Below are 16,516 nucleotides of genomic sequence, written 5' to 3'. Positions count from 1 at the left end.
CGATTGTTCTAATGCAATGACTTGACACACCTTTCAATAGCATCCAATGACAGCCAGGTAGCCCTTAATCCTCCCGGAATAAGGACAAATACAATTTGTAACTTGTCTGACAAAGACCTAAGAAGTTGTTTCCTTGGTGATGAGATCAATTCTCACCGCCAGGAAATCCCATCTTGTCCTTTTCCATTCACTTTAAAACTGAAAATTCCATATAATTGAAGTTCTTATAAACAAATACAAAACAAACCACACAGAACCTCAGAAAGAGTTTTCTGATAAAGGCAATCAGAAAGCATTGATCAGTCTTTCCGTCATTTCCAGCACATCCGACAACAGTCTCCAAAGAGAAACAGGTCCGTTTTGTCTGAATGACTTGACATCAACCAAGTTTGTTGGTGATGTTGCTTGACAGTAAATATAATGCACTGTTACATTGTTGAGGACAGCTGAGCATAAGCATGACTGCTGGCTGAATGTCAGAAGTTGCATTCAAACAGGTGCCAGTACGAGACTGCAACTATAGCGCAGTGCGTCGGACTCCTCGTCCATCCTGACATCTTCCAGGACCAGCTTTGGAAAGTGTGAAACTAACAAGTGCTTGCTTGCTCAGAAGGCAAAGATTGAATTGAGAAAAAGGCCGTTTCTTTTTGAACTGAATTGTCAAGCAGGGCGTCTACTGAGGTGTTTTGCTTGTGGAGTAACCAAGATACTCAGTAGTTGCAATGTAGTGGAACTATGTCTGTTGGCAGCGCCAGGACGTTCTTCAGCCTACAGCCCTAGGGAAAGCTTGAGCGTCCATCCAAATTAACAGGCTGTGTGTTGCAGCAGCACAGAAGAGGCCTGTGCTTTGTGTACTTTTGAAGTTCCAAAGCACTTGTCCCACCCACTCTTTGTGTCCACTCTTGCATTTTCATGAGTCTGGGGAAATATTTGGATTTGAATATGAAGTTAAGAAAGTTACATGAGCTGAGGGATGAAAGTACTGAGTAAATTAGCTAACCAGATAGAAGTAAACATGAGACTAGCATTGAAGGAAGGACAGGAGTAATCAACGCCTCTGGGTGGGCTTGAACCACCAACCTTTCGGTTAACAGCCGAACGCGCTAGCCTATTGCGCCACAGAGACAACATGTGTGGAAAATACCATTCTGATTATAGTGCTTGTTGGTAAATGATGACATGTCATTTCTTATTTGAAATGGACTAAAAAGTCTGTTTGTGAGAGATTGCATTTGAATTGGTTTTTCATGCCACTTCATCCATTGAGGAAACAAAGTGTGCATCCCAGCTCGTCTGTGACCCATCTTCGACATGTTTGTTCAAGTGTGTCAGTTCCTCGTTAGTCTAGTGGACAGTATCTCTGCCTGTCACGCGGAAGACCAGGGTTCGATTCCCTGACGGGGAGAGCCCTTTTCTAGTTCAGCCTTCAACTGGCTCCTAGAAAACACATTATCTTGCACCAACCCCTATTTGCTGGTGAAACCTCTATCAACTCCTACACACTCACTGTGGTGTCACAAAAATGGCCGCCTTCTTTGCAAGAATCAACAGGTAATTCATGAACCCCACAATTCTTTGTGACTCAAATATTTATTCTAAATGCACTGTCTGTTTCACAACATTTGTCCACATCTAAAGCTTTAGTGCTTCTGTCCTATATGGCACTTGTCACATTTCTGCTTCTTCTCAAAGACAGCTTTCAAAGAAGGACATGACATTGTTTTCTCACAATTAAGGTTAGGTTTTGGTAAGTTCAACAAGATGCCCACTGTGCATTACAGCTAAGTCGTCAGACCGATTGTTCTAATGCAATGACTTGACACCTCTTTCAATAGCATCCAATGACAGCCAGGTAGCCCTTAATCCTCCCGGAATAAGGACAAATACAATTTGTAACTTGTCTGACAAAGACCTAAGAAGTTGTTTCCTTGGTGATGAGATCAATTCTCACCGCCAGGAAATCCCATCTTGTCCTTTTCCATTCACTTTAAAACTGAAAATTCCATATAATTGAAGTTCTTATAAACAAATACAAAACAAACCACACAGAACCTCAGAAAGAGTTTTCTGATAAAGGCAATCAGAAAGCATTGATCAGTCTTTCCGTCATTTCCAGCACATCCGACAACAGTCTCCAAAGAGAAACAGGTCCGTTTTGTCTGAATGACTTGACATCAACCAAGTTTGTTGGTGATGTTGCTTGACAGTAAATATAATGCACTGTTACATTGTTGAGGACAGCTGAGCATAAGCATGACTGCTGGCTGAATGTCAGAAGTTGCATTCAAACAGGTGCCAGTACGAGACTGCAACTATAGCGCAGTGCGTCGGACTCCTCGTCCATCCTGACATCTTCCAGGACCAGCTTTGGAAAGTGTGAAACTAACAAGTGCTTGCTTGCTCAGAAGGCAAAGATTGAATTGAGAAAAAGGCCGTTTCTTTTTGAACTGAATTGTCAAGCAGGGCGTCTACTTAGGTGTTTTGCTTGTGGAGTAACCAAGATACTCAGTAGTTGCAATGTAGTGGAACTATGTCTGTTGGCAGCGCCAGGACGTTCTTCAGCCTACAGCCCTAGGGAAAGCTTGAGCGTCCATCCAAATTAACAGGCTGTGTGTTGCAGCAGCACAGAAGAGGCCTGTGCTTTGTGTACTTTTGAAGTTCCAAAGCACTTGTCCCACCCACTCTTTGTGTCCACTCTTGCATTTTCATGAGTCTGGGGAAATATTTGGATTTGAATATGAAGTTAAGAAAGTTACATGAGCTGAGGGATGAAAGTACTGAGTAAATTAGCTAACCAGATAGAAGTAAACATGAGACTAGCATTGAAGGAAGGACAGGAGTAATCAACGCCTCTGGGTGGGCTTGAACCACCAACCTTTCGGTTAACAGCCGAACGCGCTAGCCTATTGCGCCACAGAGACAACATGTGTGGAAAATACCATTCTGATTATAGTGCTTGTTGGTAAATGACGACATGTCATTTCTTATTTGAAATGGACTAAAAAGTCTGTTTGTGAGAGATTGCATTTGAATTGGTTTTTCATGCCACTTCATCCATTGAGGAAACAAAGTGTGCATCCCAGCTCGTCTGTGACCCATCTTCGACATGTTTGTTCAAGTGTGTCAGTTCCTCGTTAGTATAGTGGACAGTATCTCCGCCTGTCACGCGGAAGACCAGGGTTCGATTCCCTGACGGGGAGAGCCCTTTTCTAGTTCAGCCTTCAACTGTCTCCTAGAAAACACATTATCTTGCACCAACCCCTATTTGCTGGTGAAACCTCTATCAACTCCTACACACTCACGGTGGTGTCACAAAAATGGCCGCCTTCTTTGCAAGAATCAACAGGTAATTCATGAACCCCACAATTCTTTGCGACTCAAATATTTATTCTAAATGCACTGTCTGTTTCACAACATTTGTCCACATCTAAAGCTTTAGTGCTTCTGTCCTATATGGCACTTGTCACATTTCTGCTTCTTCTCAAAGACAGCTTTCAAAGAAGGACATGACATTGTTTTCTCACAATTAAGGTTAGGTTTTGGTAAGTTCAACAAGATGCCCACTGTGCATTACAGCTAAGTCGTCAGACCGATTGTTCTAATGCAATGACTTGACACCTCTTTCAATAGCATCCAATGACAGCCAGGTAGCCCTTAATCCTCCCGGAATAAGGACAAATACAATTTGTAACTTGTCTGACAAAGACCTAAGAAGTTGTTTCCTTGGTGATGAGATCAATTCTCACCGCCAGGAAATCCCATCTTGTCCTTTTCCATTCACTTTAAAACTGAAAATTCCATATAATTGAAGTTCTTATAAACAAATACAAAACAAACCACACAGAACCTCAGAAAGAGTTTTCTGATAAAGGCAATCAGAAAGCATTGATCAGTCTTTCCGTCATTTCCAGCACATCCGACAACAGTCTCCAAAGAGAAACAGGTCCGTTTTGTCTGAATGACTTGACATCAACCAAGTTTGTTGGTGATGTTGCTTGACAGTAAATATAATGCACTGTTACATTGTTGAGGACAGCTGAGCATAAGCATGACTGCTGGCTGAATGTCAGAAGTTGCATTCAAACAGGTGCCAGTACGAGACTGCAACTATAGCGCAGTGCGTCGGACTCCTCGTCCATCCTGACATCTTCCAGGACCAGCTTTGGAAAGTGTGAAACTAACAAGTGCTTGCTTGCTCAGAAGGCAAAGATTGAATTGAGAAAAAGGCCCTTTCTTTTTGAACTGAATTGTCAAGCAGGGCGTCTACTGAGGTGTTTTGCTTGTGGAGTAACCAAGATACTCAGTAGTTGCAATGTAGTGGAACTATGTCTGTTGGCAGCGCCAGGACGTTCTTCAGCCTACAGCCCTAGGGAAAGCTTGAGCGTCCATCCAAATTAACAGGCTGTGTGTTGCAGCAGCACAGAAGAGGCCTGTGCTTTGTGTACTTTTGAAGTTCCAAAGCACTTGTCCCACCCACTCTTTGTGTCCACTCTTGCATTTTCATGAGTCTGGGGAAATATTTGGATTTGAATATGAAGTTAAGAAAGTTACATGAGCTGAGGGATGAAAGTACTGAGTAAATTAGCTAACCAGATAGAAGTAAACATGAGACTAGCATTGAAGGAAGGACAGGAGTAATCAACGCCTCTGGGTGGGCTTGAATCACCAACCTTTCGGTTAACAGCCGAACGCGCTAGCCTATTGCGCCACAGAGACAACATGTGTGGAAAATACCATTCTGATTATAGTGCTTGTTGGTAAATGATGACATGTCATTTCTTATTTGAAATGGACTAAAAAGTCTGTTTGTGAGAGATTGCATTTGAATTGGTTTTTCATGCCACTTCATCCATTGAGGAAACAAAGTGTGCATCCCAGCTCGTCTGTGACCCATCTTCGACATGTTTGTTCAAGTTTGTCAGTTCCTCGTTAGTATAGTGGACAGTATCTCCGCCTGTCACGCGGAAGACCAGGGTTCGATTCCCTGACGGGGAGAGCCCTTTTCTAGTTCAGCCTTCAACTGGCTCCTAGAAAACACATTATCTTGCACCAACCCCTATTTGCTGGTGAAACCTCTATCAACTCCTACACACTCACGGTGGTGTCACAAAAATGGCCGCCTTCTTTGCAAGAATCAACAGGTAATTCATGAACCCCACAATTCTTTGCGACTCAAATATTTATTTTAAATGCACTGTCTGTTTCACAACATTTGTCCACATCTAAAGCTTTAGTGCTTCTGTCCTATATGGCACTTGTCACATTTCTGCTTCTTTTCAAAGACAGCTTTCAAAGAAGGACATGACATTGTTTTCTCACAATTAAGGTTAGGTTTTCTGAGTTTTCTGATAAAGGCAATCAGAAAGGATTGATCAGTCTTTCCGTCATTTCCAGCACATCCGACAACAGTCTCCAAAGAGAAACAGGTCCGTTTTGTCTAAATGACTTGACATCAACCAAGTTTGTTGGTGATGTTGCTTGACAGTAAATATAATACACTGTTACATTGTTGAGGACAGCTGAGCATAAGCATGACTGCTGGCTGAATGTCAGAAGTTGCATTCAAACACGTGCCAGTACGAGACTGCAACTATAGCGCAGTGCGTCGGACTCCTCGTCCATCCTGACATCTTCCAGGACCAGCTTTGGAAAGTGTGAAACTAACAAGTGCTTGCTTGCTCAGAAGGCAAAGATTGAATTGAGAAAAAGGCCCTTTCTTTTTGAACTGAATTGTCAAGCAGGGCGTCTACTGAGGTGTTTTGCTTGTGGAGTAACCAAGATACTCAGCAGTTGCAATGTAGTGGAACTATGTCTGTTGGCAGCGCCAGGACGTTCTTCAGCCTACAGCCCTAAGGAAAGCTTGAGCGTCCATCCAAATTAACAGGCTGTGTGTTGCAGCAGCACAGAAGAGGACCGTGCTTTGTGTACTTTTGAAGTTCCAAAGCACTTGTCCCACCCACTCTTTGTGTCCACTCTTGCATTTTCATGAGTCTGGGGAAATATTTGGATTTGAATATGAAGTTAAGAAAGTTACATGAGCTGAGGGATGAAAGTACTGAGTAAATTAGCTAACCAGATAGAAGTAAACATGAGACTAGCATTGAAGGAAGGACAGGAGTAATCAACGCCTCTGGGTGGGCTTGAAACACCAACCTTTCGGTTAACAGCCGAACGCGCTAGCCTATTGCGCCACAGAGACAACATGTGTGGAAAATACCATTCTGATTATAGTGCTTGTTGGTAAATGATGACATGTCATTTCTTATTTGAAATGGACTAAAAAGTCTGTTTGTGAGAGATTGCATTTGAATTGGTTTTTCATGCCACTTCATCCATTGAGGAAACAAAGTGTGCATCCCAGCTCGTCTGTGACCCATCTTCGACATGTTTGTTCAAGTGTGTCAGTTCCTCGTTAGTATAGTGGACAGTATCTCCGCCTGTCACCCGCGGGCCAGCCGTATATACCTGTAACACGGAACAGCCAATCAAATTGCAGCTTCTGCAGCACAGGCAGCCAATCAAATTGTGGCTTGTGGAATGCTTTCCAAGGTGATGAAATCCTTTGGTACCGAGTTCGAGCCCCGGTTAGAGTGATGTCAGTCAGAAGTTAGGGTATAATAAATGTTTTAATGTTAAACTGAAAATGACATTTCATAATTATTGTTTTCTACTTCCATCTTTCCTTGTGCCTAAAAACAGTCATTTCAATTTCAACCATGCTTTATTAAGATATCAACAAGCAATAAATAAATAAACAGTATTTAACACAAAACGTTCAACCATGTATCTACAATTAAAGGGCAGAAGGATTTAAATATGCAAAAATTAATACAAGTAATTTAAAGATGTAAAATGAATTGAGGTAGAAGTAAATATTGTTGCTTTTTCTAAACAATTCAAGAACAAAACTGTAAGAAAATTGTATTCACAAAATAGATTTCACAAACTAAATTACAAATATTTTCACATTGAAGGATAAAATCAGGAGTTCTATCATAATCAGTGTGTGACCATGAATGCAGCCTTTAACTCTCTGTCAAAAAATGGACTGACAGCAAAGTCTGCAAATGGGATTCTGGGGTTGGTAAGGACTTCTGCTGCATAGATCTAGTGTACCTTTTTGGAGCAGTAGAGGTATTTTACATCCCCAGACAGATAAATGAACAGAAGATCCATCCTCAAAGTAACAAGGCTGCCCACAAGCAAGACAGTTGTGTATCATCTTTTTTCCAGGTTTCTGCTGTTGTTGCTGCAGACCTACAATCTCCTTCACCATTATTTCAACGTCGGTCTGAGTTAGAGGAGCTTCGTCTGGTTTAAGCATGAGGGAGAGTCACAACTGGCACAGTGACAGTTTCACTTCCTTGAGTGAGTTTATACCACAGCTGCTGGGTCTCCAAAGGTTTTACGGTAAATGATGTTCTGAGGTGGGATACGCCACAAGCAGATCATATTCATTGCAGGTCTCACAGGTGGACACCCGGGCCACAGTCCTAAGGCCTCCATCTCTGTTTTCATCCAGATCCTCTGCTGGGGAGATCAGTTCCAGCTTCTAACATCTTGGTCATAAGATGGAAGTGGTGAAGCAGCAGGCGTTGGCTGAAAGTGAGCAGGAGGAGGAGCTGCAGACTGAGCTGAGGGTCTTCCAACGACTGCTGGAAAAATAAAAAAATAACATGAGTTGTTGAATAAAATATTATCTCAAAGTCCAAATGAATACAGTACTTTGCATTTTTGTCAAAGTTAATGCACTGACTGTAGGTTTTATCCTGGACACTTTGAGGCATTTCCAAGGCGAGGAACTCTGGTGGTACTGGCATCGGAGTCTTCACTGGAGCAGAAGAAACTGGTGGAAAAAGACAGTCAGAAACAGACAGGACGCTGCAGCAGAGTAAAGCTGACAAATGATCCCCAAAACTCACCTGCATGTGTAGCAGCAGGACAGCTGGACTTCTCAGGCTGGTCTGGATTCAGATCAACAGAAATATCCATCACTAAAGCCCAAAGTATTTAGAGTTCTTTGTTAGTAATTGTGCAAAACACTCAAAACCATCTAAGAAAACATGCTCAATAGAACAGGTGTGGTATGAAAATCAATAAATGAATAATTATTTTCCTTTTTTAATATTTTGATTGACCAGGAAAGGTACCATTATGATGTAATAATCCATGTGTAACCACTTTACTCTGACGTGTTAAGACATGTACTTTTGTTGTAATTCTGCTTTTTAAGACTGGTTTCTTTCAATCACTTTCATGAGAAACTCATGCAAATAAAATATTTCTGAATTTACCCTCAACGACGAACAATGAATACCTTCAGCATCACAAAAGCAATCACACAAAACACCTGCATTAGAACAGAACGTGGCCAACCAGCAAACAGAGGAAAGGAAAAGGTGATCCTGGTTTACGACAGAACCATCAGGTACCAGCGACAGCAGCAGCAGCAGCTAGACCTTTACTCAGTGAACCTGCAAGAAAATAAAGTAAACATATGAATATGCATCTATTTGAACAGACACATTTAAAAGTGCTGAGTGTAAAGAAAGGAGTGATCTAAGACTAACATGTAGTCTAGTATCAGTTTTTCAACTACTAGTACTACTATTCTGCATACAGAAACATAATCAACATGTGATACATGTTGGTGTTGCTCACTTGGCTGGGTTGGGATTGTTTCTAAACACGTTGGTCCTGTCATCTTCTTCACTACATGTCCCTGCTCTTTAGTAAAAGAAATAAGAAAACAGGTTGGAATCAGAAGTAGTAATTAACACTCAGTGTGTACTTGTGTGTGATTTAATTTTACCTTGTAAAGGGAGGAGTTTGGATGGAGAGACATAGAGCATCATTCTCTCCAACTCTTCATCATCTTCCATCTCTAAAGAAGACACTGAAAAGATGGGAAACATCATTTCTACCATATTTACTAACGTCAGCATGAACGTCTAGTCTGCCACAGACCTGGAAGACTAGAAGAAGGTTTAGGAAGAGCAGGTTCTGAAGAGCTCTGAGTCTGAGCCTCTTTCTTCTTCAGGTACTGCTGGAGCAGGAACGTTTTGCTGCCTGAAACCCACTGTTTCCTGAGGATAAATGATGCACATCCATCTTCTCTTCTCTACCAGACATCCCTCCAGGTCTTCTTAGAATGCACACCAAATCCAACCAGCTGGTTGTCCTCACTACTTGAAGGTGGCTCCACTGATCTTTCAGCTAAACAGTTCCTCAAATCTTTAATTTTGCATATTCCTGCTATGCAATATACCTGCATACATATAATCCATTAAATTGATCATAAAGTACTGTAACCCCTGTTGTGCATTATAAAAATAGCATAGAAAATGTAATGTAACCCCTGTTCACCTCCACACTACCTTGGGTAAAAAAAAAAAAGGCTTTGAAAACACACACACAAACACACACACAAAACTGCTCAAAGTTTCTAGTTAGACATTCTTCTCATCCAGCTGTTATCCTCACCGCTGGAGTTTCATGTTCAACAATGACGGAAAGAGAAATGTCTTCAGATTAGATACTTTGTCTTGTACATTTTTTTTTACTTACATCAGACGTTAACTTGACTTTAACTTGTTGTGCTCTTGTGTTTTAACAGCGATCGGATCAAATCTGGCCGCAGGATTGTTGTTGTTTTCTCTTCCTGAAGGCTCTTCCTGTAAAATCCTTACTACTAAGGCGATGTGGAAACAGCGCCCCCAAAATCCCGCTAGTGGTGAAAAAGTAAATTACATCCGTAGTGTTAAGAACTACCATAGAGAATGAATGGGAAAAGTTAAGAGAGTTAAGCTTAACCATTTTCGGCTCCCGCCCGCGGAAGACCAGGGTTCGATTCCCTGACGGGGAGAGCCCTTTTCTAGTTCAGCCTTCAACTGGCTCCTAGAAAACACATTATCTTGCAACAACCCCTATTTGCTGGTGAAACCTCTATCAACTCCTACACACTCACGGTGGTGTCACAAAAATGGCCGCCTTCTTTGCAAGAATCAACAGGTAATTCATGAACCCCACAATTCTTTGCGACTCAAATATTTATTCTAAATGCACTGTCTGTTTCACAACATTTGTCCACATCTAAAGCTTTAGTGCTTCTGTCCTATATGGCACTTGTCACATTTCTGCTTCTTTTCAAAGACAGCTTTCAAAGAAGGACATGACATTGTTTTCTCACAATTAAGGTTAGGTTTTGGTAAGTTCAACAAGATGCCCACTGTGCATTACAGCTAAGTCGTCAGACCGATTGTTGTAATGCAATGACTTGACACCTCTTTCAATAGCATCCAATGACAGCCAGGTAGCCCTTTATCCTCCAGGAATATGGACAAATACAATTTGTAACTTGTCTGACAAAGACCTAAGAAGTTGTTTCCTTGGTGATGAGATCAATTCTCACCGCCAGGAAATCCCATCTTGTCCTTTTCCATTCACTTTAAAACTTAAAATTCCATATAATTGAAGTTCTTATAAACAAATACAAAACAAACCACACAGAACCTCAGAAAGAGTTTTCTGATAAAGGCAATCAGAAAGCATTGATCAGTCTTTCCGTCATTTCCAGCACATCCGAAAACAGTCTCCAAAGAGAAACAGGTCCGTTTTGTCTGAATGACTTGACATCAACCAAGTTTGTTGGTGATGTTGCTTGACAGTAAATATAATGCACTGTTACATTGTTGAGGACAGCTGAGCATAAGCATGACTGCTGGCTGAATGTCAGAAGTTGCATTCAAACAGGTGCCAGTACGAGACTGCAACTATAGCGCAGTGCGTCGGACTCCTCGTCCATCCTGACATCTTCCAGGACCAGCTTTGGAAAGTGTGAAACTAACAAGTGCTTGCTTGCTCAGAAGGCAAAGATTGAATTGAGAAAAAGGCCCTTTCTTTTTGAACTGAATTGTCAAGCAGGGCGTCTACTGAGGTGTTTTGCTTGTGGAGTAACCAAGATACTCAGTAGTTGCAATGTAGTGGAACTATGTCTGTTGGCAGCGCCAGGACGTTCTTCAGCCTACAGCCCTAGGGAAAGCTTGAGCGTCCATCCAAATTAACAGGCTGTGTGTTGCAGCAGCACAGAAGAGGACTGTGCTTTGTGTACTTTTGAAGTTCCAAAGCACTTGTCCCACCCACTCTTTGTGTCCACTCTTGCATTTTCATGAGTCTGGGGAAATATTTGGATTTGAATATGAAGTTAAGAAAGTTACATGAGCTGAGGGATGAAAGTACTGAGTAAATTAGCTAACCAGATAGAAGTAAACATGAGACTAGCATTGAAGGAAGGACAGGAGTAATCAAAGCCTCTGGGTGGGCTTGAACCACCAACCTTTCGGTTAACAGCCGAACGCGCTAGCCTATTGCGCCACAGAGACAACATGTGTGGAAAATACCATTCTGATTATAGTGCTTGTTGGTAAATGATGACATGTCATTTCTTATTTGAAATGGACTAAAAAGTCTGTTTGTGAGAGATTGCATTTGAATTGGTTTTTCATGCCACTTCACCCATTGAGGAAACAAAGTGTGCATCCCAGCTCGGCTGTGACCCATCTTCGACATGTTTGTTCAAGTGTGTCAGTTCCTCGTTAGTATAGTGGACAGTATCTCCGCCTGTCACGCGGAAGACCAGGGTTCGATTCCCTGACGGGGGGAGCCCTTTTTTAGTTCAGCCTTCAACTGGCTCCTAGAAAACACATTATCTTGCACCAACCCCTATTTGCTGGTGAAACCTCTATCAACTCCTACACACTCACGGTGGTGTCACAAAAATGGCCGCCTTCTTTGCAAGAATCAACAGGTAATTCATGAACCCCACAATTCTTTGTGACTCAAATATTTATTCTAAATGCACTGTCTGTTTCACAACATTTGTCCACATCTAAAGCTTTAGTGCTTCTGTCCTATATGGCACTTGTCACATTTCTGCTTCTTTTCAAAGACAGCTTTCAAAGAAGGACATGACATTGTTTTCTCACAATTAAGGTTAGGTTTTGGTAAGTTCAACAAGATGCCCACTGTGCATTACAGCTAAGTCGTCAGACCGATTGTTCTAATGCAATGACTTGACACTTCTTTCAATAGCATCCAATGACAGCCAGGTAGCCCTTAATCCTCCCGGAATAAGGACAAATACAATTTGTAACTTGTCTGACAAAGACCTAAGAAGTTGTTTCCTTGGTGATGAGATCAATTCTCACCGCCAGGAAATCCCATCTTGTCCTTTTCCATTCACTTTAAAACTGAAAATTCCATATAATTGAAGTTCTTATAAACAAATACAAAACAAACCACACAGAACCTCAGAAATAGTTTTCTGATAAAGGCAATCAGAAAGGATTGATCAGTCTTTCCGTCATTTCCAGCACATCCGACAACAGTGTCCAAAGAGAAACAGGTCCGTTTTGTCTGAATGACTTGACATCAACCAAGTTTGTTGGTGATGTTGCTTGACAGTAAATATAATGCACTGTTACATTGTTGAGGACAGCTGAGCATAAGCATGACTGCTGGCTGAATGTCAGAAGTTGCATTCAAACACGTGCCAGTACGAGACTGCAACTATAGCGCAGTGCGTCGGACTCCTCGTCCATCCTGACATCTTCCAGGACCAGCTTTGGAAAGTGTGAAACTAACAAGTGCTTGCTTGCTCAGAAGGCAAAGATTGAATTGAGAAAAAGGCCCTTTCTTTTTGAACTGAATTGTCAAGCAGGGTGTCTACTGAGGTGTTTTGCTTGTGGAGTAACCAAGATACTCAGTAGTTGCAATGTAGTGGAACTATGTCTGTTGGCAGCGCCAGGACGTTCTTCAGCCTACAGCCCTAGGGAAAGCTTGAGCGTCCATCCAAATTAACAGGCTGTGTGTTGCAGCAGCACAGAAGAGGCCTGTGCTTTGTGTACTTTTGAAGTTCCAAAGCACTTGTCCCACCCACTCTTTGTGTCCACTCTTGCATTTTCATGAGTCTGGGGAAATATTTGGATTTGAATATGAAGTTAAGAAAGTTACATGAGCTGAGGGATGAAAGTACTGAGTAAATTAGCTAACCAGATAGAAGTAAACATGAGACTAGCATTGAAGGAAGGACAGGAGTAATCAAAGCCTCTGGGTGGGCTTGAACCACCAACCTTTCGGTTAACAGCCGAACGCGCTAGCCTATTGCGCCACAGAGACAACATGTGTGGAAAATACCATTCTGATTATAGTGCTTGTTGGTAAATGATGACATGTCATTTCTTATTTGAAATGGACTAAAAAGTCTGTTTGTGAGAGATTGCATTTGAATTGGTTTTTCATGCCACTTCATCCATTGAGGAAACAAGGTGTGCATCCCAGCTCGTCTGTGACCCATCTTCGACATGTTTGTTCAAGTGTGTCAGTTCCTCGTTAGTATAGTGGACAGTATCTCCGCCTGTCACGCGGAAGACCAGGGTTCGATTCCCTGACGGGGAGAGCCCTTTTCTAGTTCAGCCTTCAACTGGCTCCTAGAAAACACATTATCTTGCACCAACCCCTATTTGCTGGTGAAACCTCTATCAACTCCTACACACTCACGGTGGTGTCACAAAAATGGCCGCCTTCTTTGCAAGAATCAACAGGTAATTCATGAACCCCACAATTCTTTGCGACTCAAATATTTATTCTAAATGCACTGTCTGTTTCACAACATTTGTCCACATCTAAAGCTTTAGTGCTTCTGTCCTATATGGCACTTGTCACATTTCTGCTTCTTTTCAAAGACAGCTTTCAAAGAAGGACATGACATTGTTTTCTCACAATTAAGGTTAGGTTTTGGTAAGTTCAACAAGATGCCCACTGTGCATTACAGCTAAGTCGTCAGACCGATTGTTCTAATGCAATGACTTGACACTTCTTTCAATAGCATCCAATGACAGCCAGGTAGCCCTTAATCCTCCCGGAATAAGGACAAATACAATTTGTAACTTGTCTGACAAAGACCTAAGAAGTTGTTTCCTTGGTGATGAGATCAATTCTCACCGCCAGGAAATCCCATCTTGTCCTTTTCCATTCACTTTAAAACTGAAAATTCCATATAATTGAAGTTCTTATAAACAAATACAAAACAAACCACACAGAACCTCAGAAAGAGTTTTCTGATAAAGGCAATCAGAAAGCATTGATCAGTCTTTCCGTCATTTCCAGCACATCCGACAACAGTGTCCAAAGAGAAACAGGTCCGTTTTGTCTGAATGACTTGACATCAACCAAGTTTGTTGGTGATGTTGCTTGACAGTAAATATAATGCACTGTTACATTGTTGAGGACAGCTGAGCATAAGCATGACTGCTGGCTGAATGTCAGAAGTTGCATTCAAACAGGTGCCAGTACGAGACTGCAACTATAGCGCAGTGCGTCGGACTCCTCGTCCATCCTGACATCTTCCAGGACCAGCTTTGGAAAGTGTGAAACTAACAAGTGCTTGCTTGCTCAGAAGGCAAAGATTGAATTGAGAAAAAGGCCCTTTCTTTTTGAACTGAATTATCAAGCAGGGCGTCTACTGAGGTGTTTTGCTTGTGGAGTAACCAAGATACTCAGTAGTTGCAATGTAGTGGAACTATGTCTGTTGGCAGCGCCAGGACGTTCTTCAGCCTACAGCCCTAGGGAAAGCTTGAGCGTCCATCCAAATTAACAGGCTGTGTGTTGCAGCAGCACAGAAGAGGCCTGTGCTTTGTGTACTTTTGAAGTTCCAAAGCACTTGTCCCACCCACTCTTTGTGTCCACTCTTGCATTTTCATGAGTCTGGGGAAATATTTGGATTTGAATATGAAGTTAAGAAAGTTACATGAGCTGAGGGATGAAAGTACTGAGTAAATTAGCTAACCAGATAGAAGTAAACATGAGACTAGCATTGAAGGAAGGACAGGAGTAATCAAAGCCTCTGGGTGGGCTTGAACCACCAACCTTTCGGTTAACAGCCGAACGCGCTAGCCTATTGCGCCACAGAGACAACATGTGTGGAAAATACCATTCTGATTATAGTGCTTGTTGGTAAATGATGACATGTCATTTCTTATTTGAAATGGACTAAAAAGTCTGTTTGTGAGAGATTGCATTTGAATTGGTTTTTCATGCCACTTCATCCATTGAGGAAACAAAGTGTGCATCCCAGCTCGTCTGTGACCCATCTTCGACATGTTTGTTCAAGTGTGTCAGTTCCTCGTTAGTATAGTGGACAGTATCTCCGCCTGTCACGCGGAAGACCAGGGTTCGATTCCCTGACGGGGAGAGCCCTTTTCTAGTTCAGCCTTCAACTGGCTCCTAGAAAACACATTATCTTGCACCAACCCCTATTTGCTGGTGAAACCTCTATCAATTCCTACACACTCACTGTGGTGTCACAAAAATGGCCGCCTTCTTTGCAAGAATCAACAGGTAATTCATGAACCCCACAATTCTTTGCGACTCAAATATTTATTCTAAATGCACTGTCTGTTTCACAACATTTGTCCACATCTAAAGCTTTAGTGCTTCTGTCCTATATGGCACTTGTCACATTTCTGCTTCTTTTCAAAGACAGCTTTCAAAGAAGGACATGACATTGTTTTCTCACAATTAAGGTTAGGTTTTGGTAAGTTCAACAAGATGCCCACTGTGCATTACAGCTAAGTCGTCAGACCGATTGTTCTAATGCAATGACTTGACACTTCTTTCAATAGCATCCAATGACAGCCAGGTAGCCCTTAATCCTCCCGGAATAAGGACAAATACAATTTGTAACTTGTCTGACAAAGACCTAAGAAGTTGTTTCCTTGGTGATGAGATCAATTCTCACCGCCAGGAAATCCCATCTTGTCCTTTTCCATTCACTTTAAAACTTAAAATTCCATGTAATTGAAGTTCTTATAAACAAATACAAAACAAACCACACAGAACCTCAGAAAGAGTTTTCTGATAAAGGCAATCAGAAAGGATTGATCAGTCTTTCCGTCATTTCCAGCACATCCGACAACAGTCTCCAAAGAGAAACAGGTCCGTTTTGTCTGAATGACTTGACATCAACCAAGTTTGTTGGTGATGTTGCTTGACAGTAAATATAATGCACTGTTACATTGTTGAGGACAGCTGAGCATAAGCATGACTGCTGGCTGAATGTCAGAAGTTGCATTCAAACACGTGCCAGTACGAGACTGCAACTATAGCGCAGTGCGTCGGACTCCTCGTCCATCCTGACATCTTCCAGGACCAGCTTTGGAAAGTGTGAAACCAACAAGTGCTTGCTTGCTCAGAAGGCAAAGATTGAATTGAGAAATAGGCCCTTTCTTTTTGAACTGAATTGTCAAGCAGGGCGTCTACTGAGGTGTTTTGCTTGTGGAGTAACCAAGATACTCAGTAGTTGCAATGTAGTGGAACTATGTCTGTTGGCAGCGCCAGGACGTTCTTCAGCCTACAGCCCTAGGGAAAGCTTGAGCGTCCATCCAAATTAACAGGCTGTGTGTTGCAGCAGCACAGAAGAGGCCTGTGCTTTGTGTACTTTTGAAGTTCCAAAGCACTT

At 42.0% G+C, this 16,516-nt stretch overlaps 1 long non-coding RNA gene and 9 other non-coding genes across 12 annotated transcripts; 4 read left to right on the top strand and 6 right to left on the bottom strand.

Annotated features, from left to right (window-relative positions):
* Nucleotides 1-1,052: 1,052 nt before the first annotated feature.
* Nucleotides 1,053-1,126, bottom strand: trnan-guu (transfer RNA asparagine (anticodon GUU)). The gene has a single exon. It is a non-coding gene; the product is annotated as a tRNA-Asn (tRNA).
* Nucleotides 1,127-2,847: 1,721 nt separating this feature from the next.
* trnan-guu (transfer RNA asparagine (anticodon GUU)) lies at nt 2,848-2,921 on the bottom strand. The gene has a single exon. It is a non-coding gene; the product is annotated as a tRNA-Asn (tRNA).
* Nucleotides 2,922-3,128: 207 nt separating this feature from the next.
* Nucleotides 3,129-3,200, top strand: trnad-guc (transfer RNA aspartic acid (anticodon GUC)). The gene has a single exon. It is a non-coding gene; the product is annotated as a tRNA-Asp (tRNA).
* A 1,723-nt stretch (nt 3,201-4,923) lies between these two features.
* trnad-guc (transfer RNA aspartic acid (anticodon GUC)) lies at nt 4,924-4,995 on the top strand. The gene has a single exon. It is a non-coding gene; the product is annotated as a tRNA-Asp (tRNA).
* A 1,612-nt stretch (nt 4,996-6,607) lies between these two features.
* Nucleotides 6,608-9,882, bottom strand: LOC105354727 (uncharacterized). 3 transcript variants are annotated; one of them, XR_909285.4, is made up of 4 exons: nt 8,968-9,882; nt 8,813-8,896; nt 8,662-8,727; nt 6,608-8,474 (listed from the first exon to the last, which is right to left on the bottom strand). It is a non-coding gene; the product is annotated as an uncharacterized LOC105354727 (long non-coding RNA). The 3 variants fall into 3 exon arrangements; XR_013659101.1 differs by having other exon boundaries at nt 6,608-7,846; nt 7,923-8,474; nt 8,813-9,851; XR_013659100.1 differs by having other exon boundaries at nt 8,813-9,874.
* Nucleotides 9,883-11,307: 1,425 nt separating this feature from the next.
* trnan-guu (transfer RNA asparagine (anticodon GUU)) lies at nt 11,308-11,381 on the bottom strand. Its single transcript has one exon. It is a non-coding gene; the product is annotated as a tRNA-Asn (tRNA).
* Nucleotides 11,382-13,102: 1,721 nt separating this feature from the next.
* trnan-guu (transfer RNA asparagine (anticodon GUU)) lies at nt 13,103-13,176 on the bottom strand. The gene has a single exon. It is a non-coding gene; the product is annotated as a tRNA-Asn (tRNA).
* Nucleotides 13,177-13,383: 207 nt separating this feature from the next.
* On the top strand, nt 13,384-13,455 carry trnad-guc (transfer RNA aspartic acid (anticodon GUC)). The gene has a single exon. It is a non-coding gene; the product is annotated as a tRNA-Asp (tRNA).
* A 1,442-nt stretch (nt 13,456-14,897) lies between these two features.
* On the bottom strand, nt 14,898-14,971 carry trnan-guu (transfer RNA asparagine (anticodon GUU)). Its single transcript has one exon. It is a non-coding gene; the product is annotated as a tRNA-Asn (tRNA).
* A 207-nt stretch (nt 14,972-15,178) lies between these two features.
* On the top strand, nt 15,179-15,250 carry trnad-guc (transfer RNA aspartic acid (anticodon GUC)). Its single transcript has one exon. It is a non-coding gene; the product is annotated as a tRNA-Asp (tRNA).
* Nucleotides 15,251-16,516: the final 1,266 nt, after the last annotated feature.

The sequence above is a fragment of the Oryzias latipes genome, chromosome 11, assembly GCF_053564925.1.
Source record: "Oryzias latipes strain Hd-rR chromosome 11, Olatipes_Hd-rR_3.1".
Taxonomy (NCBI): Eukaryota; Metazoa; Chordata; class Actinopteri; order Beloniformes; family Adrianichthyidae; genus Oryzias; species Oryzias latipes.
Note: the sequence above shows the minus strand (reverse complement) of the source record. Positions and strands in the feature narration are given on the sequence as shown.